General features: G+C 40.6%; 1 pseudogene across 1 annotated transcript; it reads left to right on the top strand.

Annotated features, from left to right (window-relative positions):
- Window positions 1-8,603: 8,603 nt before the first annotated feature.
- LOC307096215 (SERPINE1 mRNA-binding protein 1-like) lies at window positions 8,604-11,284 on the top strand (annotated as a pseudogene). The gene is made up of 3 exons: window positions 8,604-8,769; window positions 9,766-10,155; window positions 10,559-11,284. The product of its transcript is annotated as an SERPINE1 mRNA-binding protein 1-like (transcript).
- Window positions 11,285-26,171: the final 14,887 nt, after the last annotated feature.

Below are 26,171 nucleotides of genomic sequence, written 5' to 3'. Positions count from 1 at the left end.
GTTTTTCTACCACACTTCTGGAGAAAAAAAATGAAGGTCTGCTGCTGTAAGGCTAAGAAATGTCATATCCTGCCCTAGCCGGTTTGACTCAGTGGATAATGTCTCAGCCTGCAGACAGCAGGGTCTGGGTTTGATTCTGATCAAAGGCATGTACCTAGGTTGCAGGCTCCTCCCTGGCCGGGGCCCAGATCAGGGCTCAGGCAGGAGGCAACCAATCAAAATTTTTCTCTCTGTCTTTCCCTTTCTCTTCCACATTCTCTAAAAGTCAATGGAAACATACCTTCAGGTGTGGATAAAAAATAAAGAAAGAAATCCATATCCTATGAAAGACACATCTTGAAAATGCCTAAAGAAAGTTGTCATTTTTTCTTGGTGAAGGGACTGGAGTCCGTGTTGATGAAAGCACCTTGGTGGCTGCGGTGACTGACAGTGGCTGCAGCAGTGGGGTGATGGGGCTGGTGCCTTCCCCTAACCAGGCCAGTTGCCTCCCACAAAGGGAGGTCAGACTGCGGCTTAGGTACGCTCCCTGTGGGGCGTGGGCCTAAGCCATCAGTAGGACATCCCCTGAGGGCTCCCAGTATGTGAGAGGGGGCAGGTTGGGCTGAGGGACCCCCAACCCCCAGTGAACGAATTTTGTGCACCAGGCCCCTAGTTAGACTCAATGAATGAATTCAGCAATATAGCAGGACACAAAATTAATGCCGAGAAATCTATGGCATTTTTATACACCAATAGAAAACTTACAGAAAGAGAGATTTTTAAAAGAATCCCATTTACCATTGCACCAAAAAAATTAAGATACCTAGGAATAAACTTAACTAAGGTGAAAGACCTGTACTCGGAAAACTATAGTTCCGAAAGCCAATTCCAGCATGTTATAATTTCAAGAGTTTCATTGAAAGGTTTATGGAACTTGGGGACTCAACAAGGGCTGAGTCACATATGTTATTGCCTGCTGGAATAGCTAAAGGCATTTCCCCAAACCTGAAAAGGATACCTAAATTGATTGTTTGCTGCCAGACAGCTCAGGGCATCTTAATCTACATGTTATTTCCTCCTACTGGCCAAACACCTGAACAGCCATAGGCTATTCCCCATTCTGACAATGGACTCTGTAGAGGAAACCTTTCCCTTTGAAGTGTATATCTCCACCTTGCCTTAGGACAATTTGTGTTAATAAAAAGCAAGGGGTCCTAAGACAAGGAGAACTTGGTTTCTTTAGCCAGGCTCCTCTGCCTCCCCCAATATGACTTTCAAATTTATGTTTCATCTCTGGACTCTTATTTAATCTATTCACAGCCCTTTCTCCAGATTCCAGAAGCCTTCTAGATGCCGGATCAAGACCCACCGGCGTTAAATGACGCCCAAAGTCTGGCACTACAGGACACTGAAAAAAGAGATAGAGGAAGACATAAACACATGGCAGAACTTACCATGTTCATGGATTGATAGAACCAACATCATATAAATGTCCATACTACCTAAAGCAATCTATAGATTCAATGCAATACCTATTAAAATACCAACGGCTTATTTCACAGACCTAGAACGAACTCTCCAAAAATTCATCTGGAATAAAAAAAGACCCCAAATAGCTGCAGTAATCCTGAGAAAGAAGAACAAAGTAGGTGGGATCTCAATTCCAGATATAAAGCTGTATTTCAAAGCCACTGTTCTCAAAACTGCCTGGTACTGGCACAAGAACAGACATATAGATCAATGGAATAGAATAGAGAACCCAGAAATTGACCCAAACCACTATGCTCAATTAATATTTGACAAAGGATGCAAGAACATACAATGGAGTCAAGACAGTCTCATCAATAAATGGTGTTGGGAAAAATGGACAGATACATGCAAAAAATGAAACTAGACCACCAACTTACACCATACACAAAAATAAACTCAAAATGGATAAAGGACTTAAACAGAAGATTGGAAACCATAAAAATATTAGAGGAATAGACAGGCAGCAAAATCTCAGACATATGCTGAAGCAATATCTTCACTGATACAGTTCCTAGGTCAATGGAAACTAAAGAGAAAATAAACAAATGGAACTGCATCAAAATAAAAAGCTCCTGTGCAGCAAAAGCAACCATCAACAAAACAACAAGAAATCCCACTGCATGGGAGAACATATTTGCCAATGTTATCATTGATAAGGGTTTAATCTCCAACATTTACAGGGAACTCATTCAACCTAACAAAAGGAAGATGAACAACCCCATCAAAAACCTCAGAGGGAAAGTAGGGGAGGTTAGGGGTAAGGGGGAGAGATCAACAAAAGGACTTGTATGCATGCATATAAGCCTAACCAATGGACACAGACAACAGGAGGGTGAGGGCATGAGTGTGGGGGTGGGAAGGAAATGGGGTAATAAGAACACATATGTAATGCCTTAATCAATAAAGAAAAAAAATGGGCAACAGATCTAAATAGATACTTTTCGAAAGAGGACATAAGGAAGGCCAATAGACATATGAAAATATGCTCAAAGTCACTAATTATCCAAGAAATGCAAATCAAAATGACAATGCAGTACCATCTTACACCTGTCAGAATGGATATCATCAATTAATCAACAAACGACAAATGCTGGAGAGGATGCAGAGAAAAAGGAACCCTCGTGCACTGCTGGTGGAAATGCAGACTGATGAAGCCACTGTGGAGAACAGTATGGAGTTTCCTCAAAAAACTAAAAATGGAGCTCCCATTTGACCCAGTGATCCCACTTCTAGGAATATATCCCAAGAAACTAGAAACACCAATCAGAAAGGATATATGCACCCCCATGTTCATAGCAGCAAAATTTACCATAGCTAAGATTTGGAAACAGCCTAAGTGCCCATCAGCAGATGAGTGGATTAAAAAACTGTGGTACATGTACACTATGGAATACTACGCTGCGGTAAAAAAGAAGGAATTCTTACCATTTGCAGCAGCTTGGATGGAACTGGAGAGCATTATGCTAAGCGAAATAAGCCAGCCAGAGAAAGATAAATATCACATCATCTCACTCATATGTGGAATATAATGAACAACATAAACTGATGAACAAAAACAGATCCAGAGAGAGAGAAGCATCGATCAGACCATCAAACCTCAGAGGGAAGGTAGGGGAGGTTGGGCGTAAGGGGGAGAGATCAACCAAAGGACTTGTATGCATGCATATAAGCCTAACCAATGGACACTGACACCAGGGGGGTGAGGGCATGAGTGGGGGTGTGTGGGGACAATGGGGGAATAAGGACACATATGTAATACCTTAATCAATAAAGAAAAAAAATTTTAAAGAAACTTCTGTTCAACAACTCAGAACGAAATTATTGGCCCAAGACAGATGGGGGAAAGATGCTGATGCTCTCCAGACAGAATAAAACCACTAAGATGTACAGGGTGCAGAACATGTATACTTTTCTATAAGGTTTCATCAAACCACCCTGGGATAAGGATGAAAAGAAGAAGGGAGGCTAAGACTATATAGGTCCTAGTAATCTGTGGGACAGGGTAAGACTACTGTGGAAGATTGGTAGAAAGGGGATGGTTGTTCTAAAAAGCATGATCACAGTATAGTATTCCATGGTGTAAATGTACTATGCAACAGTAAAAAATAAGGATCTTTTACCCTTTGAGGCAGCATAGAGGGTCCTGGAGAGTATTATGCTAAGTGAAATAAGCCAATCAGAGAAAGACAGGTATCACATGATCTCACTCATATGTGGAATCTAATGAACAAAATAAATTTATGTACAATATTGATCCAAAGACATAGAACCATGGAACAGACTGTAAAATCTCAGAGGGAAGGCAGGGGAGGTGGGTGTGAAGAGATCAACCGACGAACTTGTATACATATATGCATAACCCATGGACACAGACAATAAGGTGGTGAAGGCCTGGGGTGGGGGAGGTTGGCTAGAAGAGGTCAATGGGTGGGGGGGGAAGGAACATATGTAATACTTTCAACAATAAAGAATTTAAAAATAAATAACTAAAAACCAGGATTAAACCACTGTGGAAGGAAGAGAGCAAATTTCTTAAAGCAAATTTAAATTCTTTTTTAGTAAAGTAAAAAAAATATGATGTTCTGTAAGCAGAATTAAACTTTGTTTTTATAGTTAATAAAGGGCATTGATATGTATTTTCTCATTTGCTTTTGTACTTCACCCTAATGGTTGGGTCAGACCATCATCCCACAAAAGCCTCTGAAGTAATTTGCAGCTGCCCTTGATGGTTGCTAAGCAACAATGTAGCATCTGCCTAATGTACCTTGCCCTTTTGGTATTAACCCCTGAGTATCTAGAAGGGAAACAATATGCACACACATGAAAATTGTGGAGCAAATTGAGACAGTATCATCAAATGCTAGATGGGAAACAGTGGGAGATAACCACACAGACCTTGGCCCTACAAGACATTTGAGTCCTCCTAGACATCCCTAACTAGTGGTGCCTGAACACATTTGGTGAAAAATCAGTAGTTCTAACTTCCTAGGAAATCCATTTCATTTTCCCATAATTCTAGTATTTGTATTTTTATTTTGAGCTTACCTGCCTCCTCCCATAGTTTCCACTCAATAGTCCAAGTTCTGTCTTCTAGAGCACAGGTTGGAAAACTAGTGCTTGCATATGCACCCCACTCCCTAATTTTTCACAGTGTGAGCTAAGAATGATTTGTACATTGTTAAATGGTCAAAAAATCAAAATAAAACATATTTTGTGACATATGAAAAATTATATGAAATTCAAATTTCAGTTCATAAATAAAATTTTGTTGGAACACAGCATGTTCATTCATTTACATATTGTCTATGACTATTTTCCTGCTACTGCAGCAGAGTTGAGGGGCTGAATCAAAGACCTATGGTTCTCAGAGCCTAAAATACTATCTGCCACTTTATAGAAGTTTGCTGATCACTGGTCTAAAGCAACAAAGAATCAGTTTTTAATAAGACTCTGCTTATGTACAAATGTAATGGGAATGCTAGATAAGAAAGGGTGTTTAGAGACCTCACAAAGAATCCCAAATTCTCAAAAGGATGGAGTGGACTGGTGCCAAAGTCCTCTGAGTTCACAAATGTTAAGCTACTTTCCTTGCCCTTAAAGGATAAGGAGTAGATTTAGCTTGTATGGAATTTCAGGGAGTCTCCAAAAAGGATAAGAGAACAGCTGGAAAAGAAGGTTGAGAACAAAGTGTGAAAGGCCTTGAATACCAAATACTTGGCCATCCTGAAAGCAATGGAAGAGCCACTATTCGGTTTCAAATTGGGATAGGGTTGAGTGACAGGGTAAAAGAAGGACTTCAGGAAGATGATTCATACTTCCAGACATCTCCCTAGTTCTATTCCAGCTCTGGACAAGTTGTAGTGATCTGACAATTTTAGGTCATTCAGGTCACTGGGGTTCAGAAACATCTCAATATAGGTATCCTAGACTGAACACAATCTAAGTGGAAGCCAGGATAGTACAATAAATCAAATAAATATATTGAGTCTGTTTCAAAGGATTTCTACCTTAGGAGTATAAGAGGACTCTCATCACATCTTTCTTTATCTGATTCTTACTCACATTTCAGGACCCAACTCAACCATATCTCTCCCAGGGCTCTTGCCCTCCTCTGAACTCTTAGAGCACTTCTTTGTGCCACTCATGTGGTCCTCACTCTACCATGTCTAATAGTGAAATATTTTTTGTGTGAAAATGGCCTATTTCCCCAGAAAGACCTTGATTTCCTAGAAGAAAGAGATCCTAAGTAATACCTCCCTGTGTTCCCATGGTATCTGATTGGTTGGTAAGGACATATAGTGGTCCCTCTGTGTGGAGAGGCCCTTATTTAGGATACGTCAGGCACTTTGGTAATTGTCTCAGCTATAGCCACACATCACCTTTCTAAACTTGATTGTCTGGGAAGAGGTGAAACCTAGTGATATACTATTCCAGCAAGTCCTTAGCTATAATGACCATGCAAATAGCAGCTAGCTCTTTCTGGCTCTGATATCATAAAGACACTGGATCCCCATCATTCCTGCCTTCATGAAGTCATGGATGAATGCCCTGGTCAGGAAGACAAAGCCCACAATTCTTGTTCCAAGCATCCAGTCCCATTTTCCATGGCCTCTGCTGATCCTGGACCCAGCCTTCAGTCTGGACTCAACAGATTCAAGGCAAAAATAGGCCCTTGGCTGAGAGGGCTGGCTTTCCACAAAGTGCTCTTTCCCCCAACAGCCAAAGCAAATGCTGCTGGTTGTGGCTAAAAGCCAGCCAACTGCTCCTGACCTCGGCTGGCCAGCATGAAGGAGGCCCAGAATCAACAATGTATGGACAGTTCTGCTATTTCATTCCTTCTCATTCCTCAAACATCAGATTTCCCTTCAGTGAGACAGTTCTGCTATTTCATTCCTTCTCATTCCTCAAACATCAGATTTCCCTTCAGTGAATCAAAACAATGAAATAGAACTAAAGTCAGCTCCAGACTCTAGAAAAATGTCAAAGACCTCCCATGGGCCTCAATTGCTGAGAGATTCACCTCCACTCTCCTTAGCCTCTTAATCATGCCCAAGTCCACGAGTCACCTTCTGGAGTCTCTCTGTTTAAACTTATTTGCTCTTTGATCCATTGGTTGTTTAAGGACATGCTGTTTGGTCTCCACGTATTTGTGTTTTGTTTTGTTTTTCAGTTTTCTTCCTACAGTCAATTTCTAGTTTCATGTCATTGTGGTCATAAAAGAAGCTTGATATGATTTCAATCTTCTTGAATGTATTGAGGCTTGTTTTGTGGCCTAATATGTGACCTATCCTGGAGAATGTTCCATGTGCACTTAAAACTGCACTTTTCAGTTTTTGGGTTAAATTTCTATGCATGTCTATCAAGTCAACCTGATATCATGTGATACTGAAGATAATTATTTCCTTATTATCTGTCAGGATGATCTATCCCTTGATGTGAATGTGAATTTAAATCCTCTACTGTTATGGTACTAGAGGCCTGATGCACAAAATTCATGCAAGAGTAGGCCTTTCATCCCCTGGCTGTTGGCACCAGCTTCCCTAGGGCACCCAGGACCCAGAGCCCAGGCTTCATCTGGAAGGTCATCTGGAAGGACATCCAGAAGGACATCTGGTCTAATTAGCATATTATACTTTTATCATTATAGATTACTATGAATTTCTCCTTTTATAAACATTAATATTTTCTTTATATATTTAGGTGCTCATATGTTGAGTATATAGATATTTGTGATTATTATATCCTCTTATTAGATTGAGCCTTTTAAAATTATGTAATGCCCTTCTTTGTCTTTTTTCTTTGTTTGAAAGTCTATTTTGCCTGATATGAGTATTGCTACCCCAGCTTTCTTTTTGTTTTTATATGCATGGAATATCTTTTTCCATCCCTCACTTTCTGTCTGTATGGGTCTTCCCATTTTAAATAAGTCTCTTGTAAGTAGTATAAAGATGTGTCCTGTTTTTCCTCTGCTTCCTTAGGGGAGAGGGAGGAGGAATGCAGCAATGAGCTAAGTACCCACTGTTCTTGCTGGCTTGCAGGCCAAGCTGAGAGTCAAAACAGAGTTCAACCAAGCATTTTTATTTAATTAAGTAGCCAGCCTCCCTTCATCATAGTGGGGCAGGGGCCAGGTTTCAGACACTGGCTGAGAGGAACATGGAGAGATGAAGAAGAGGAAGGGGGAGGAAAAGGATAGTGAGAAAGGCCTGACAGAGAGAGTGGGAAGTATTTTTTATCTAACATACAAAAATCTCTCTGAAAGAGTAACTTTTGGCTGATGACTGAGAGTGGAGGATTGGGAAAATCTTATCAGGGGTAAAACTAGAAAAGTCAGTGATTCTAGAATGATGTTTTCTTGTCAGTGCACTTAGAAATCACTCTCTTCTCCCAGGCTTGGGTGAGTTGATGTTGATTTAGAAGAAACCTGAAACTAGAAGGGATTACTACCAAAAGGGAATCATCCTTAATCAGAGATATTCAACATCTGAGTCAAAGTACTAAATCAGCATCCTCTTTGGTACTCAGGTTCCTTCTAATAGTAATTGCAGACATTTGACAATAATAATAAATACCAGGTACTTAGCAATAAATATATGTCTGGCAATATTCTATTACTAAACTATGCACCAAGACACTCCAGGGTACCATAACCAACTCACAGGGGTATTGTAAGATATTTTTAATTTTTGAGGGAAACAACAGAGACATCTGTATGGTGTGATATAAACTATTAAATTTTTGTACACAATTACTTAATACTAGTAAACAGAAATGTTAAGTATTTCTTTCAGCTCAGGGGTGCTGCAAGAATAATTAGCGACACATTAAGGGCACAGAAAACTAAGAAATTTTGGGAATCTTTGCTATATGCAGTATATGAATTATCTCAGACAGTCCTCAAACCTCATGGGGTAGGTATTAATATTGTTTCCCTTTTATGGATAAAGAAACCAAAGCTTCAAATTATCCAGCTAAGTGATAGAAAAGCAGAGGTAAGAACCTAGATGTGAATCTTGTGGGAAAAGCTGAAGCATATGCTCTTGGCTCTGCATGGCCCATTGCAATTCATTGGAGGAATGCACCGCAGAGCCACCATCATGCCTGGGCATTTATAGGAAGGCTTTGGCTGCTGTGTAATCACCAACTGATTCGTCCAGTTATTTGATGACAAATCAGACCCCTTCAGGCATTTAAGGCAGAAGAGAACAAGAACAAAGAAGTCAATGAGGCGGGGGGGGGGGGGGGGGGCGGGGGAGGGGGGAGGTAGGGGGGAGGGGGTTGGGTAAGGTGACCAGATTTTAACATTGGTAAAGCGGGACACCATTGACCGGGAAATTCACTTCTTAGATCATCGTTGAATTTGCATCCTCTTTTCTTACTCATTATGTTAAAAATCTAAAAAAAAATAATTTAAAATTATATTATAAATTATTATATACATATTGCTTAAAAACACAGTAAGTAGGTACATAATTATATGAACATATTTTATTGTTAGTTTATAAATTAAATTAATTTGATTGTTATAAAGTAACTATATTTTAAAAATTACCTTAATTTTAATCCTATATTTCTTTCTAGATAATAACAATACTAATTTGTATTATTTTTCCTCTGAATTTGCCATAACGTAAGTCGTGTCACTTTCAAGGCAGGCGCTAGACTTTTTGCCGCCACTATAAAATATAAATAATACGAGTACTGTCTGTTAAATTCAAGAAAATTTATGTATTTATGAAATAAATAAATAAATTACTTACCTAAATTATCTGAATAGCTGATTTGTAATGACATCACTTGTTTAACTAGCTTACTAGCACGCAGTACGATGTGTATCGTCTGAGAGACAGTTACAAAATATTTTCATTGTTGCCAATCCCAAAAAATGCCATTGTTCATTAAGTCCAAACAATGGTGGTCAAATTCTAACAATTAATCAACAATGCGAACTTTGATAAGCAGTTCTCGATAATCAGTTCTCAACAATTATTTATTATTATTAAAGTTTAACATTATAAAATTAACAAGAATAATATAAAACTCATATCCTGGCTAAATAGCCACATGGCCACAGTAAACTGTATATTCCCTTCCCGTTCTCCCGCCGTTCCCTAGCTTGTCATGCATTCTTTCCAAAAATCGGGACTTTTTTTAAAACGCCGCAGGATGCGGGACAAATTGTTAAAAATCGGGACTGTCCCGCCAAAAGCGGGATGTCTAGTCACCTTAGTTTTGGGGGCCCTCAGGTCGGGAGTGCAGCTCAGCCACAGCCAAGACTAACTCCAATGCGGCAGGCAAACAGCTGGGTAAAGAGTCCCAGAAAGAACACAAGAACCCACTGCCTTCCAACTTAGGTGTGGCTGATAAGAAAGAGGAGATGCAGCCACCGCTGGTGGTGCTTAAGAAAGAAGGAATAACACATGTTGGAAGAAAACGGGATCAACAACTTCAGGATGAAGGGAAAATAATTGATAGGAGACCAGAACAGTGATCACCTCGTGAATGACGATTTGAAAAGCCACTTGAAGAAAAAGGTGAAGAACGAGAATTTTAAGTTGATAGACCGATTATTGACCAGCCTATCCGAAGCTGTGGTGGTCTTGGAAAAGATTAAGGATGAGGTGGACATGGAATGGGCCAAGGAGATGTGTTGGAAGCCGCCCATTGTCTTCACTAGCAGAGAGGTGTTGACAAGGAACCCGGAAGGCTGGAGACCTTGAGCTCTGAAAGGTCAGAGCTCTGCACCCACTGTTTAGTTGAGACAATGGTAGCTGAAGCAACTTCCACCTTTTAGTTTTCTGTAAATCCTTGCTGATTGGCTATTATTGGAATTGCCTGCCTAAGGGCTATGGGTATATCCCAAAACCTGAATAAAAGGGATAGCAAGGCCAGAGCAAAGTGGAGTCCTTCCTCTTGAGCTGGGCTCCCACCTGGCCCCCGATTCCAAAATTTATATTTTCTTATCTAGTCTCATTTGTGTGTGGCCTCCTCCAGAACCTGAACCCTGAACCCTAACCCTGAACCACGTGGGATGTGGGGGGGACACTCACAGAGATGGATTTGATTCTTGTGACAAATGTAAATGTAATAAGCATAGTGTAAATGATAGATCTTTCTCACATTACAGTGGCCTGAAGCATGAAGACAAATGTGGAGGTAGTGGATCTCACAACTGGGGAACTGTCAAAGATGAATTAACTGACTTGGAGCAACCAAATGTGACTGAGGAAACACCTGAAGGTGAAGAACATCCAGTTGCAGACACTAAAAATAAGGAAAACAAAGTTGAAGAAATAAAGGAAGAGGGTCCAAAAGAAATGACTTTGGATGATAGAAGGCTACTCAAAATAAGGACCGGGAAAAAGTAGACATTAATATCCAAAAACCAAATGAAGGTATTGATGGTCAATGGATGAAGGGATTTGTTCTTCATTAATCAAAGGGTGAAGAGGCTTACCCTGAAGATTCGGTTATGGGCCATCATTTCTGGAAGCCAGCAAATGATATAATGTCTCAGCTGGAGATCAATTTTGGAGACCTTGGTCGCCCAAGACATGATGGCAGGGGAAGACAAGGTGGCCGTGGGCATGTGGAACATCCAAACCAAGGCAGCAGGACTAACAAGTCAAGTGTTTCTGCTCCTGAGGTAGATGACCCAGAGGCATTCCCAGCTCTGGATTAACTAGATACCATAAGATAACCCTGATTTCTTTGTGGACCCTACTTTTCTGAGGTTTTGCGTGCTTAAGGATCCCAACCGTCTAAGAAATTAAAAAAAAAAAAAGACTGTCATTCATACCATTCACACATACAGTCTGAATTTTATCTGTTTTGAAAATGAACTTCTCGAGAGACAAAATGGCAGAGGAATAGACCGACGTGTCCCAAGGTTTGTCCCGGAGAAGACAGAACGAGCAACTAAATGGAATAACATCCACCCCGAATTGGAAAAGTAGACACAGCTGGTGAAACAATTCACAGCTAGAGAATGGTAAAATCAGGGACCTGGGCTGGAGAGAACTGCGAGACCTCTGAGCTCAGAGGGTCAGAGGGAAACCGCATGGCACGGAAGCTGCATCCCTTGGGACAATCATAGCGTGTGACTGTGAAAAGGAGGTCTGCACAACTGCTAGTGGCAGGAGATTCTAGATCAGGGTCCACAGTGACAAGAGACTGATCCAAGAGGGGGCAACCTGGATGGCTGCCCAGGCCGCACTATGCCGGGAGGAGAGGGGCTCACAGTGGCGCAGCTCTTTCCCCTCTTTTTGGTCTTTGTTTTTGTTCACTGAACCTAGTTCATAGGACCTTTCAAGTATAGTCACTCACCTGTGGCTGAGGTGCAGGTGGAGGTGCGGACTTGTGGAGTCTGGGGAGAGGCTGGGGTGAGGAGAGGGTCTGAGAGAGGTGGCCGCGAGTGTGGCACTGAGTCATACTTGACGCATGGGATCTAGGTAGCCATTTTCTCCTGAAGAGATAGTCCCTCCCTGCAGTATCCAGGCAACCAATACAGCCACACCCAGACTACACCCTGAGTGGCACAAAGGATACAAAAAAAAAAAACCAAACTGAGTAGTCCCTGAAAGCCCTCAGGGACTGACCTAAAGAGAGGCCTTTAGTTCCAGCAACAGGAAACTGAGAAGCTGCAGGCAGTACAGAAGAGTGGGATCTTAAACCAGCCAAAGGAATGACACTTCACTTTTTCATTTTATTTTAGTATTATTTTGTTTTCTCTTTTTTCATTTTTCTTTGTTTTTCCTTTTTTTCATTTGTTTCTTTATTTTCTATTTCTTTTTGCATTTTTCATCATTCTAATTTATTTTATTTTAATCCTATTTTTAATCAATTATTTTAAATTTTATTATTATTATTATTATTATTATTATTATTTTCTTCTCTTTCTTCTTATCCACTCATTCTCTTTCTACCTCCTCTATACTGAACTGAAGTCCTCCCCACATTCATCCAATTCTTAACCTTACTTTCTGTATATAAGACTTTGCCCCCAACCTCTTTACTGGGTATTTGGTGTTTGTATGTTTTGGTTTATCTGTTTGTTCTCCAGTGTTTTCTCCCCTTATATATATTTATTTCCTTTTTCTTTCCTTTCATACCATTTTCTCTCTCTTTGATATAATTTGTGCTCTATTTTCTCTCCCCTAATTTACTTTTCTCTGATGATCACTTATATTGGGGTTATCGGTGTCGTGAGTACATTCGTGTTTTGTTCCCTTTGTGTCATGTCTTGTTGAGGTGAATTTTACCTGTTTGGCCAATGTGATAGAGAGCGAGCCACATAACCAGACACCCGGAGAGGAGACTCCATCCATGAATGGGTCAATAACACTCCAGCCCCAACTACAGAGGCAGGAAGAAGGTAGCAGTGAGGGAGAGAGCATGAGTGAGGGAGGGAGCAAAAGAGGAGTGTGTGGTCATATGGTGTGTGTGTGTGTATGAGTGTGTGTGTGTGTGTGTGTGTGTGTGTGTGTGTGTGTCACAGTAGGACCTTTGGGGGCAGGATAAGCAGGCTCGGCTAACCTGGCAGCCTCTGCTACTGTTGCAAATAGTCCCAGAGTGGCCAGCTCTTCCCCAGAGGCCTCGCCTTTTTGAAGGGGAGAGCTGCTGTTACTGGGAGCCCAGCCTCACCTCCACCCAGGTTGCCCTCAGGTAACACCCGGGACTCTACGGCCACCCACACCCCCAGGGACCTGCTACATTGCCTGTGGTCCCACAGACACCAAGACTCCAGCCACCCCATATGCAGGCTCCTGTGAGTTCTGAAGCATGCTCCCCTCTGACCAGCCCAAAGCTTTAGTGCAGTGCACTGTGACTGCATGAGCAGCAGCCACGTGAGCAGCCTGCTCCAGTCCGAGGATTAGCAGCCCCATGAGCAGCCAGCCCTGATCTGAGAAGTAGCAGCTGTGCAAGCAGCATACCCCACCAGCCAGAGGAGCCACCACTGCTACAAACAGCGCTAACCAGAAATCATATCAAGCATCTTCTCAGATCACAATGGCATAAAACTGGAAATCAACTACAATTAAAACAATAAAAAAATTTAAACACTTAGAAGCAGAATAGCATGCTATTAAACAATGATTGGGTTACCAAAGAGATCAAAGAAAAAATTAAAAACATCCTGGAAACTAATGAAAATAAAAACACAACAATCCAAAAATCTATGGGACACAATGAAAGCAGTCCTGAGAGGGAAGTTTATAGCGCTACAGGCCTACCTCAAAAAAATCAAGAAAAAATGGTAATAAATCATCTAATTCTACAACTCAAAGAATTAGAAAGAGGGCAACAAGAAATGCCAAGAGTGAGCAATAGGAAGGAGATAATAAAGATCAGAGCAGAAATGAATGACAAAGAGACAAACAAACAAACAAAACAATACAAAAGATCAATGAAACCAAGAGCTGGTTCTTTGAAAGGATGAACAAGATTGATGAACCTCTAGCCAGGCTCACTAAGAAGCAAAGAGAGAGGACCCAAATAAACAAAATCAGAAATAAAAGAGGTGAAATAACAACAAACCACACAGAAATAAAAGGATTGTTAAAAACTACTATGGACAACTCTATTCTAATAAACTAGAAAACCAGGAGGAAAAGGACATATTCCTAGAAAAGTACCAACTTCCAAAACTCAATCAGGAAGATTCTAAAAATCTCAATAGGCCAATAACTATGGACGAAATTGAAGCAGTCATCAAAAAGCTTCCAGCAAACCAAAGCTCGGTGCCAGACAGCTTCATAGGTGAGTTTTACCAAACACTCAAGGAAGAACTAAAACCTATCCTCCTCAGACAATTCAGAAAATAATCAAGAGTAAGGAACACTTCCAAGCTCATTCTATGAAGTCAGCATCACTCTAATACCAAAACCAGATAAAGACAACACAATGAAAGAGAATTACAGGCCAATATCCCTCATGAACATAGATGCCAAAATCCTCAACAAAATTCTATCAAATCAGATCCAGCATTACATCAGAAAGATCATACACCATGACCAAGTGGGATTTATCTCGGGGATGCAAGGATGATACAATATCCACAAATCAGTAAAAATGATGCATCACATAAACAAACTGAGAGATAAAAATCACATAGTCATAGCAATTGATGCAGAAAAAAAGCATTTGACAAAACCTAATATACTTTCTTGATAAAAACCCTCAGCAAAATGGAAATAGAGGGGTCATACCTCAACATAATAAAAGCCTTATATGACAAACCTACAGCCAACATCATACTCAATGGGCAAAAACTAAAATCATTTCACCTAAGAACAAGAACGAGATGGGGATGCCCACTTTCACCACAACTGTTCAACTTAGCTCTGGACGTGCTAGCCATAGCAATTAGACAAGAAGAAGAAATAAAAGGTATCCAAATTGGAAAAGAAGATGTAAAACTGTCATTATTTGCAGATGACATGATACTGTACATAGAAAACCCTAACGACTTCATCAGAAAATAACTAGACTTAATAAATGAATTCATCAATGTAGCAGGACACAAAATTAATGCCAAGAAATCTATGGCATTTCTATACACCAATAGTGAACTTATAGAAAGAGAGACTAAAAAAAGTCCCATTTTCCATCAAACCAAAAAAATTAAGATACCTTGGAATAAACTTAAAGAAGGAGATAAAAAAAACCTGTACTCGGAAAACTAGAGGACAATGAAAAAAGAGATACAAGAAGACATAAACAGATGGCAGAACATACCGTGTTCATGGATTCATAGAATCAACATCATTAAAATGTCTATACTACCCAAAGCAATCTATAGTTTCAATGCACTCCCCAATTAAAATACAAATGACATATTTTACAGACCTAGAATGAACTCTCCCAAAATTCATCTGGAATGAAAAAAGACCCTGAATAGCTGCACCAATCCTGAGAAAGAAGAACAAAGTAGGAGGGATCTCAATACCAGATACCAAGCTGTATTATAAAGCCACTGTTCTCAAAACTGCCTGGTACTGGCACAAGTACAGACATATAGATCAATGGAATAGAATAGAGAACCCAGAAATTGACCCAAACCACTATGCTCAATTAATATTTGACAAAGGAAGCATAACATACAATGGATTCAAGACAGTCTCTTCAATAAATGGTGTTGGAAAAAATGGACAGATACATGAAAAAAAATGAAACTATACCACTAACTTACACAATACACAAAAATAAACTCAAAATGGATAAAGGACTTAAACAGAAGATTGGAAACCATAAAAATATTAGAGGAATCCACAGGCAGCAAAATCTCAGACATATGCTGAAACAATTTCTTCACCGATACAGCTCCTGGGGCAATGGAAACTAAAGAGAAATTTTGACTACATCAAAATAAAAAGCTTTTGTACAGCAAAAGCAACCATCAACAAAACAACAAGAAAGCCCACTGCATGGGAGAACATATTTGCCAATGTTATCACTGATAAGGGTTTAATCTCCAAAATTTACAGAGAACTCATACAACTTAACAAAATGAAGATAAACAACCCAATCAAAAAATGGGCTACGGACCTAAATAGATACTTTTTGAAGGAAGATATAAGGAATGCCAAGAGACATATGAAAACATGCTCAACATCACTAATCATCCGAGATATGCAAATCAAAACAACAATGCGGTACCATCTCACACCTGTTGGAATGGCTGTCATCAACAAATGAACAAATGACAAGTGCTGGCAAGGATGTGGAGGAAAAGGAGCCCTCGTGCACTACTGGTGAGAATACAGACTGGTGTAGCCACTATGGAGAACAGTATGGAGTTTCCTCAAAAAACTAAAAATGGAACTCCCATTTGATCCAGTAATCTTACTTCTAGGGCTATATCCCAAAAAACCAGAAACACCAATCTGACAGGATATGTGCATCCCCATGTTCATAGCAGCATAATTTACCATAGCTAAGATTTGGAAACAGCCTAAGTGCCCATCAGCAGATGAGTGGATTAAAAAACTGTGGTACATCTACACTATGGAATACTATGCTGCAGTAAAAAAGAAGGAATTCCTACCATTTGCAACAGCATGGATGGAACTGGAGAGCATTATGCTAAGCGAAGTAAGCCAGTCAGAGAAAGATAAATATCACATGATCTCACTCATTTGTGGAATATAATGAACAACATAAACTGATGATCAAAAACAGATCCACAGAGAATGAAGCATGGATTAGACCGTCAAACCTCTGAGGGAAGGTAGGGGAAGGTGGGCGTAAGGGAGAGAGATCAACCAAAGGACTTGTATACATGCATATAAGCCTAACCAATGGACACAGACACCAGGGAGTGAGGGAATGAGTGGGGGTGTGGGGAAGCAATGGGGGGATAAGGACACTTATGTAATACCTTAATCAATAAAGAAAAAAATAAAAAAATAGTGTGTTGTCTTGATAGTGTTGAGAATAAATTTTCAACATGCAGCTTCCAACTCATTGTCCAAGATAGATGCCATAGATTCTACCATCGCATCCGTTTCCAGTCAGGAGGAAGAATTAAAAATGAAGTAAAGGACACAACCCAGAAGTTGTATACAATACCGGGTAGTTCCATTGGACAGAACCTAGTCATATGGTCACACCTAGCTGCAAGGGAAACTTAAAACTATAATCTTTAGTTGGGCAGGCTTGTGTCCAGCTAAATTTCTAGTACTATGGTATAGAGGAAGAGAGAACCAATATTGAACAACTAGCATCTATACCTCAACAGCAAAGAAAGTTAAAAACTCATGCATGGTTTACAAGCATTCTACAGCCTGACTGTTCTACTACCTGTTCCGTAACATACATATATCTGTGAGGAACAGCATCTCTCCCCAGAAAATTATAATAAGCACAATATAATTAGGTAATGTTTTTCAGAGTTGGGAAACCTATACCATTAAGACCTAACTCCGTGTGATCTTCAACAAGTGACACAATGTCTTTGAGCCTGTTTCCTTATCTAATGAATAGGGAAGTTCTAAGTTTCAAATACAGTAGATGTAAAAGTGATCTGTTAACTGCAATGCCTTACAAAATTGAGAGCATTAGTATAATGACACAAAACCTATCTGATCCTCACAACTATATTCTGAGGGAGGAAGCCCCAACCTATCCTCTGCAGATGCTCCATGAATAGGGTTCAAATTCAGTATTTTGATCATACTAGCTTTTTGCTGTATTGGCCTCCATTACAGAATTTACCAATACAGAGAAGGGTAATGGAGTAGCAGGCAAAGGGAATAGCATATGCACAGACTAGAGCCAGAATATTCAAAGACATGAATAATTTTAAAGTTATTGAATAATAGAATGCAAGGAAGGAAAGGGAAAAGATAGAGATAGTGGAGAGCTATGCCTTACAGATCATATAGACCTATGTAGACTAGATTTAAAAGCTTGCTCTTTATTCTAAAAGCCACTGGAAAGGGTTTTAAACACTCCATAGGGAGAGTGTCATCACCAGCTTACCACATTAGAAAGACTAATCTAACAGCTATGTGGAAGATAGTCTGGAGGATAGACTGGATAACTTAGGCTACAGTGATAATAATGATGATAGAGAAAAATAGACTGATCAAGAAAGAGGTAAGGAAGAAAATCTTCCAGATTTTACAGTTGACTAAAAATGAAAAGAAAAGAGTCAAAAATGCTTGCTGCCTAATATTTTTTCCTTTTCCCAGCCTGGCACTATCACTTATAACTAGAGGCCCTTGTCCATCATTTCACTTTGTTGAGTCAAATCTGTTTCTTTTTGTGACAAATGAATATAATAATTCCTGATATCCTTGTCTCCACCATATTAGGGAGACTCAAATTAATGACTGTGAATGTTCTTTCTAAGGTACAAAAGGCTATGAAACAGGAGGCCAGAGGATAACCCATGGGTTTAGGCTCACTGACAATTCAAGTGTGGGATCAACAGATGGTAAGATGCCTAGTCCAGTCAGACGTTCCCAGATTTTCTTTCCTTTTTCTAAATGCTCCATATACAAGAACCCTTGTAAAGAAAGAGTCCTTATTCTCCTCTCAGGAGGTTATGAGCCCTAAGGTCTGTAGCAGAGCTGGGCTGCCTCCAAATCATCCATACTTTTACTTAAGCCTTGTCCTGAGCAATGCAGGGCTATTAATCTGGCTAGTGGCTACCATATTGGACAGCACATATCTGGATCTTAGGAAGCCAGTAAGTTAGAGATAGGAGCAGTAGAGCACAGGTAAAACCAAAGAGAGCAGCTCTGTTGCCAGGGAGAGATTCCTTGTTCTCTGCATTCTCTGACACCCCCTCCCAGGTATATGCAGCCCAAGTATCACCCTGATCTACAGGATATAAGAGACTTAAAGATAGCAAAGCTAAGTCACAGGTCTGACCATCAAGGAAGCCAATGAAGGCAGTTTTTGGAGTAGCACTAGTACCAGTCTGGCATATAATGGTAAAAAACAATAAAAATTTTCTTTGGCACTCCACCTTGCCGGAACCCCATGTCTCACCCATGATCCCAACATCTTGTTTCCCATTATTACAGGACTTTGCTTCCAACTATCAGTATCTCCTTGATAAGATCTTATGGTGTTCCCTGGCTGGGTGGCTCAGTTGGTTGGAGTGTCATCACCCATACACCAAAAGGTGGTAGGATCGATTCCAGGTCAGGGCATATACCTAGGTTGTGGGTTTGTTCTGTGGTCAGGGCACATACAGGAGACAACTGATCTCTCTCTCTCTCTCTCTCTCTCTCTCTCTCTCTCTCTCTCTCTCATCTCTCTTTCTCCCCTTCCTCTTCTCTTTAAACATCAAAAAAGCATATCCTTGGGTGAGGATTAAAAATATTTTTAAAGATATTATGGTATCTCCACTTTCATATTAGATTATGTTACTCTTTATAACACCATTCTTCCATTGGCCCTATGACTGTCTAAATCCTTGGAGACTTTCCCATACCCTGCCATTCTAAAAACATCATGGGACAGTGGGGAAAGGAAAGAAGAACAACTAGTTTGGTTCCGTGAGTCTAGAGGAGATAAAAATTCCTATTGTTCCTTAATTTCCCTCAGCATATTCATCAATGGCCCCCATACTTTGTTCTTACTCCATATATGTGATCAGCAGATATTAGTAGCTCCACTTTAAACAGAGAGAGGTGATGACTAACTTGCATAAAGCCACAATGCAAGTTGATGACTGAGCCAAAACCTTGATGACTGAGCCAAAACCTAAACTCAGATCTCCTGCTCTCCGGCCAACTAGAGTTTCTATCCAAAAGAATATGTTTCTCCATCAGAAGATGACTTCTTCCTATTGGAAGCCAGTCAGTTAAAGAAATGCAACCAGCTGCAACCAGGGATCCACCCAGCAGGGGCCTGTTCCATCAAATCTTTACCTCACCCATGACCCCAACCCTAGAGACCCAATTTCAGCCTGAAAAATGCAAGCGCTAGCCACGCTTGATGAGGGGAGTACAGAATCTGGTCCCCTCCTCCTTTTCCCGTCCAGATCCCTGGAGCTCGAGCATTGGAAAAGCCATGCTCTACAGAAAGGGGGCCGCCCCATGACAGATGTAAGCAGGTTATTCCAGAGAACATTTAGATGGCAGGAATATTTTCCAGTTGAAATCAATCCAATTCCCTGTGCGTTTGAGTCTCAGGAACATTCATGATGAAAATCTAGACAGCATGACATTGAATGAACTATGAAAGCTAGACTGATGCTACTCTAGTTGTTGTTGCCTTTGGCTCACACTGAGGACCCAGTCAGAGTCCTGGATAGGTCTGGCCAAAGCAGCTTTAGTGAAAGAGCTTGTGCCATCCATATTTAAAGGCTTTCTATGTGTAGTGGTGACCTGGTCTCTCAGTCAACGGGCTTTTTGTATTGTCCAAGGAAGATCTGGGGTTGTGAGTTTCACCCCTTGTGGCATCTAAGAGAAAGGGAGCTCCTTGGTTGTGCTTTTGTTCCAGCAACCCAGGATACGGAGAGAGAGTAGCAAAAAGGAAACATGGCAATCAGCAGGCAAAGATGACACATTCTCAGCCAGAATGTCATTTGTATCAGACAGGGGGGAGGGTACAAGGCTATGATTGGGTACAGACAGCCATACAGCCAACAATTTTCCCACCTGGGTTTTTTAGTACATGCAAGGCAGACAGTATAGTATTGAGGGAGAGGCCCTAATCTGTAGGTAGGTCTGTGGCATTCTCAGCCTACCTACATTTAGGGCTACTTATTAGTTGCTTTGCTCCCTAAAAGTACTCTTGCACTCCAATTCACCACATACTGCTGCACTAAACCATTTGAGTAACCTTTATAAATTATAGGTGATATCACACCACAGCTCCATAACCTTCAACAGTATTCCATTACTTATAGGAGAAAATTCAAAAGATTTAGCTTGGCACTCTAAGTTCTCTTTAGTCTTGCCCTAGTCTCCCAGATGTACCTCAAACACATAATTTTTAAACTGTATTTTGGCCAAACTGCTCCATTCTAGAAACCTCAAATCAAATACATATTAGAAGGAAAACACTGTACTAGAAGTCAGAAAAACTGGGTTCCAGTCACATTAACATTCTGGGTCACCTTATATAAATAATTTATTCATCCAGAATATCTGTAGTGTTTATAGATCACTTGGAAATTGTATTAAAATCAATTTGTTACTAAATTAAAGTATAATTTTTATATTTTAGAACAGAGTCCAGTTCCTCATACCATTCATATTAGTTTTCTAAAAATACGTTTTCCAGAATGGGAAGTAAATGCCTAGTGTTACAACCAGCACACAGGAATCACCCAGAACCATGGGAATACATAAGAATCATTCCAGTTTTAATGCTATAACAAGCTGAGGTCATATGCTTTTTTTCTCTTTGTGTCTCTCTTTCATATACATCCCTTATAATGTCATCCCACCTACCTGGAAAGTGTTTAAATGCTTTCTATCCTTCAAGACATCACTACTAATAATACTAGGCATCCTTTCCAATGCTGCAGTCTCCCGTCCATAGTGAGCTTTCCCCCACACAAATCTCTAATACTGGCAGCACCACTATTATCTATCTCTTCAAAATAGTCATCTTGTGATTTTTTTTCTCCATCAATCATTTGGAACAGCTTGCCTTACCTAAATTACCTGCACAGTGTATAAATTCCTGAGGGTATCTCTCTCTTACAGACCCTGAGAAAAACTCCATAGGAGATAAGGCGTGGGGTAACAAAGTCCTGGTTTGGGGGATGAACCTGGTTGTTGAAGTATGGCTTGAAGTCAACAGAAGCATCAGCATTATCATTATTATTGTCACTACCATTATCCCTGAAATGTAGAACACAATTTAAAATGTATAAAGAACAAAGCTGGAAAGGCCTTGGTTCTCCTTGCCTGAAGGCTTCCTAAAACACACATTTCTGTGCCCCACCCCTAAAGTGTCTGATTTGCTAGTTCTGAAATGAAACTTGAGATTTGGCATTTCTAACAAGTTCCCAGGTGACACTGCTACTGCTCATCCAGGGATCACACTTTGAGAACCATTGATCTGGTTCAATCCCACCACTTAACAAATGAGGGAAATAGGCCCAGAGCAAGGAAGAGACTTGTCCAAGGTTACCTCACAAATAATTGACTAAGTTATGGCTCCTGACTCCTAAGTCAGAGTTATTTTTTTATTACTACAGCTAAACCTCCTCCCCGTCTTTTCTCATTCCCAAGGGTGCAGTAAGTATGAAATAAATGCTGTCTGGAAAAGCCCTTTGGATTCTCCAAAGCTAAAATGCTCATGACCAGGTGGCAGTGTTATTACTCTGCAGAGACATATAATCCCAATAAGGCCTCTCCTTATCTCTGCCAGGACTCTGATGTTTAGATGATCCCCTTTGCCCCCACCCTGTTCCAGCTGTGTCTGAAACAAATAGTCACCCCTCTTGGACTTTAGTCAGCTTGGGCCACTATTACTAGCTGTGCCTTCCCTGAGGCTGTATGCACATGGAATGGCCCATCTCAGACAAGGGGATTGTGAGGGAAGGGAAGCTGGTTTGCTTCAAGCAGCACCCCAGATGGGCCTGAGCCTCAGGTTCCACCTATGATCTGCACCTTCTCTAACCCTCACCACACCCAGCCAAGAGCAGTCTAGAAATTGCAGGCAGTACACAGGTTTTATGGGGATGTAAGATAATCTACAGTCCTCCCACTGTGCTGAAGTCACACCAGATTTTCCAGGAGTCGGCAACCTATGATCCACATGTAGGATTTTATCCATAGCCTATTTTTGTACTGTCCATGAGCTAAGAATGGTTTTTACATTTTAAATGGGGAAGGAGGAGGGGAAGGAAGAAGAAGAAGAAAGTAGGAAGAAGAGGAAAAGACAGAGACCATAGTGGCTTACAAAGCCTAAAATACTCACTATCTAACCCTTTACACAGTTTTCTGACCTCTGGACTTTATATTGATGCCAAGGGAACCCTTAAATTATAGAATGTCCAAACTGGAAGGGCCTTGAAACCTCAGTTAACTGAGGCTCAAACTTCATTCGTTGGTGTCCTGGAGTTCTAGAAGTAGCTCAAGAGATGCCTCTGAGGTGACCTGAGCCTCACCCCCTACTCAACCTGCTTTCTCAGAAAAGCTAAACTGATTTCTTCTTTAAATGAGTTTCTCTTCCATCCTGGTTGAGTTGGTTGGGCATTATCCTGTACAGCAAATGTTGTTGGTTTGATTTCAGGCCAGGGCACATGCCCGAGTTGTAGGCTCAATCCCCAGTAGGGGGCATGCAGGAGGCAACAAATCAATGTTACCCTCTCATATCAATGTCCCTCTCTTCTACCTTCCTTTCTCTCTAAAAATCAGTAAACTATTCTTAAATAAATAAATAAATAAATAAGTTTCTCTACCTTTAAATACATTGAAAATAACTGGCAGAAAACAAAGCCCCTCATTTATAGATGTGAAAACTGAGGACCAGAGAAGGTAAGGGTCATATCCAAGATCATATAATGACTTAGCCAGAGCCAAAAGAGAAACCTAGGTGTGCTGACTCTCTAGGTCGATGATTTTTACACCACAGTTCACAAATAAAAGGGCCATAACAATAACAGTGTTGATTATTATTTGCATAGGACTTGTCACTTTAGAAAGTTTCCTCACATGCTTGTCATCCAAACAGGTAGCACATATTAGCAGGCTTTTGGAAATTCCACAAATAGAAATGATAAACCATTCTAGATCACATCCCCTCATCCATTATACAGATAACAAACTGAGATCCAGACAATGTGGGTGATTTACACAAGGTATACAATGAAACAGTGGCTTCACTCTCTACTGCACCACACTTAGAAATGAAATAATATCAATCAGAGGAAAAGAACAAAGCTGCTTCTCTCTAGAGATGAACCTCAAATGCTTCCCAGCTCCTTGATAAACTGATGCCTGAGAACTTTCATGGAACTCTCTTTTCTATCTACCTTTACTCTCTAATTTATCTCATCAATTCTGATGGCTCAAAATGTCATTGGCTTGCTGACAACTCCCAAATTATATCTCCAGCCACAACTGTTTCTCAAATTACAGACTCATAAATCCAATTGCCTTTTTAACATACCCATTCAGATATTGAATAGACCTTTGAAACTCAACATGTACAGAACTAAACTCCTGATATCCCCCATCTTCCAAAAACAGCACCTGCTCCACCTGCAGGGAAGAAGCACCAATGCTTGAAGACCATGTGAACCAACACAAAGAATAAAAGGTGTTGGTAAGTATAGTGATGAGTGAGAAATTGCCTATATGGTATAAGCCAAGTCCTTTTCCAAAAAGGAAGAAGCTGTACTTTAAGTATCTCCTTTTCCCACCAGAGCGCTCTGGAAGATCACAAAATCAATCTCAAACAGCATGAAATTAAAAGTAAATGCAAAAGTGGCTTGTGAGATGTTTTGCTCCTTTGAAAGTTACTATGAAGGGTAATGAAAAATTTAGGTAAACTAACAAAGATTGGTAATCTTTGTTTATGACCAGAAAAGGGTGGGCTAGTCATATACTTGTAAGAGGAGATGAGAGGACAGACAGTATGAATAGGAAGCAATTAGAAGGAAGGAAAGTGGAGATAACCATGACCTTAGCCCCCATTCATGTTGGGGCTCAGGCCCAAGGAAATCTCTAATACCCCCAAATGGAGTCTGAGGAGGATCCTTCTCCACGCTCAAAGCTCTGGAATCTCTCCCTTTATAATGTTCAGCTGCAAACACTCTGGCCCACATTGCAACTTAACTATACTTGTAACATACGCCTGAGCTTGTAGTTTTTTGTTTGTTCATTTTTAATTGCCCTGGATGCAACACAACCAGTGTGATGAGGTAGTATGGACTGGTAGAAAGCACTGGACTTGTAGTCAGAAGACCTGGGTTCCAGTCTCAGATCCTCATTAATTTTGTATGAGAACTTCCCCTACCCCCATATTGGGTGTCAGTTTTATTACATTAGAAATAATACCTTTCACTTAGAATGTGTATCTGTTTCTAAGCCAGTAGGAAGCCTTCAGAGTCTGTCTCCACTGTTTTTTCATCGCTTTCACCCAGCCTCATTCAGATCCCTGTATTCTACTCCAGCATATAGTTAAAAAACTGAAGCTCCTGCCAAAACCAGTTTGGCTCTGTGGATAGAGTATCGGTCTGCGGACTGAAGGGTCCCAGGTTCAATTCCGGTCAAGGGCATGTACATTGGTTGCAGGCACATCCCCAGTAGGGGGCGTGCAGGAGGCAGCTGGTCGATGTTTCTCTCTCATCGATGTTTCTACCTTTCTATCCCTCTCCCTTCCTCTCTGTAAAAAAAATCAATAAAATATATTTTTTTAAAAACCAAAAAACTGAAGCTCCTGTAAAAACTACTAGCTGTGTGCCTCTCTCAGTAAGGCCTAGATATAAAAGCATTAGTTAACCCTCACTCATTTTAAGATGGAGAAACTAAAAACTAAGACCCAGAGAAGGAATTTAATTTTCCTAAAGTCACACAGGGAGTTAGTGGCAACAAACATTACTGCCCAGATTTTAAATGGACCACCTCTGAGTGAACTGAGGTCGATTGGAGCTCTCACAGGAGATAAAATGGGCAACTGGGAGATGTTAAGGCCACAAAGCAACCTTGCAAAAAGAGCCCTGGTAATAAGCGTCCAGGAGTCCTACCTCTAGTTCTACCTCTGTCACTAACTGTGTGGCCTTCAACTTTCAGGGTTTCACATTCCTCATCAGTAAAATAAATTAATTGAACAATACATTCTTTAAAGAATTATCCCTTACTGTTGATACTCTATAAGATATGATTCTATACTGAGCTCCTTTCTCTGAGCTTGACCTCCTTAGATAATTGGCCCCAGGATGCTTATAGCAGGATACAAGGATAATGAGACTGTGACAAAAATTCTAGCCACCACTCCCAAGAGAAGTATCAGGGCCATGTCAATATCTGAAAAACTTTTCTTCTCCTTCTCACTGAACCATGTGTTTCTGGTGGACTCCTGAACCATAGAGACCCAGTCTTAAGCATCATCTCCTTTGTGAGGCTTTCTCTGACCCCTGGCAGCCCTTAGTGCTTCCACACAGCAGGGGAAAATCAACCTTCCCAGAAGCCTGTGAAAAGGCCAAGCAGCTAAGAGTTCCTTAAAGAGAAGGTTCAGAAGGT

Source organism: Cnephaeus nilssonii (genome assembly GCF_951640355.1).
Source record: "Cnephaeus nilssonii genome assembly, chromosome: X".
In the NCBI taxonomy this organism is placed as follows: Eukaryota; Metazoa; Chordata; class Mammalia; order Chiroptera; family Vespertilionidae; genus Cnephaeus; species Cnephaeus nilssonii.
This window is presented reverse-complemented; position numbering and strand designations above follow the sequence as displayed.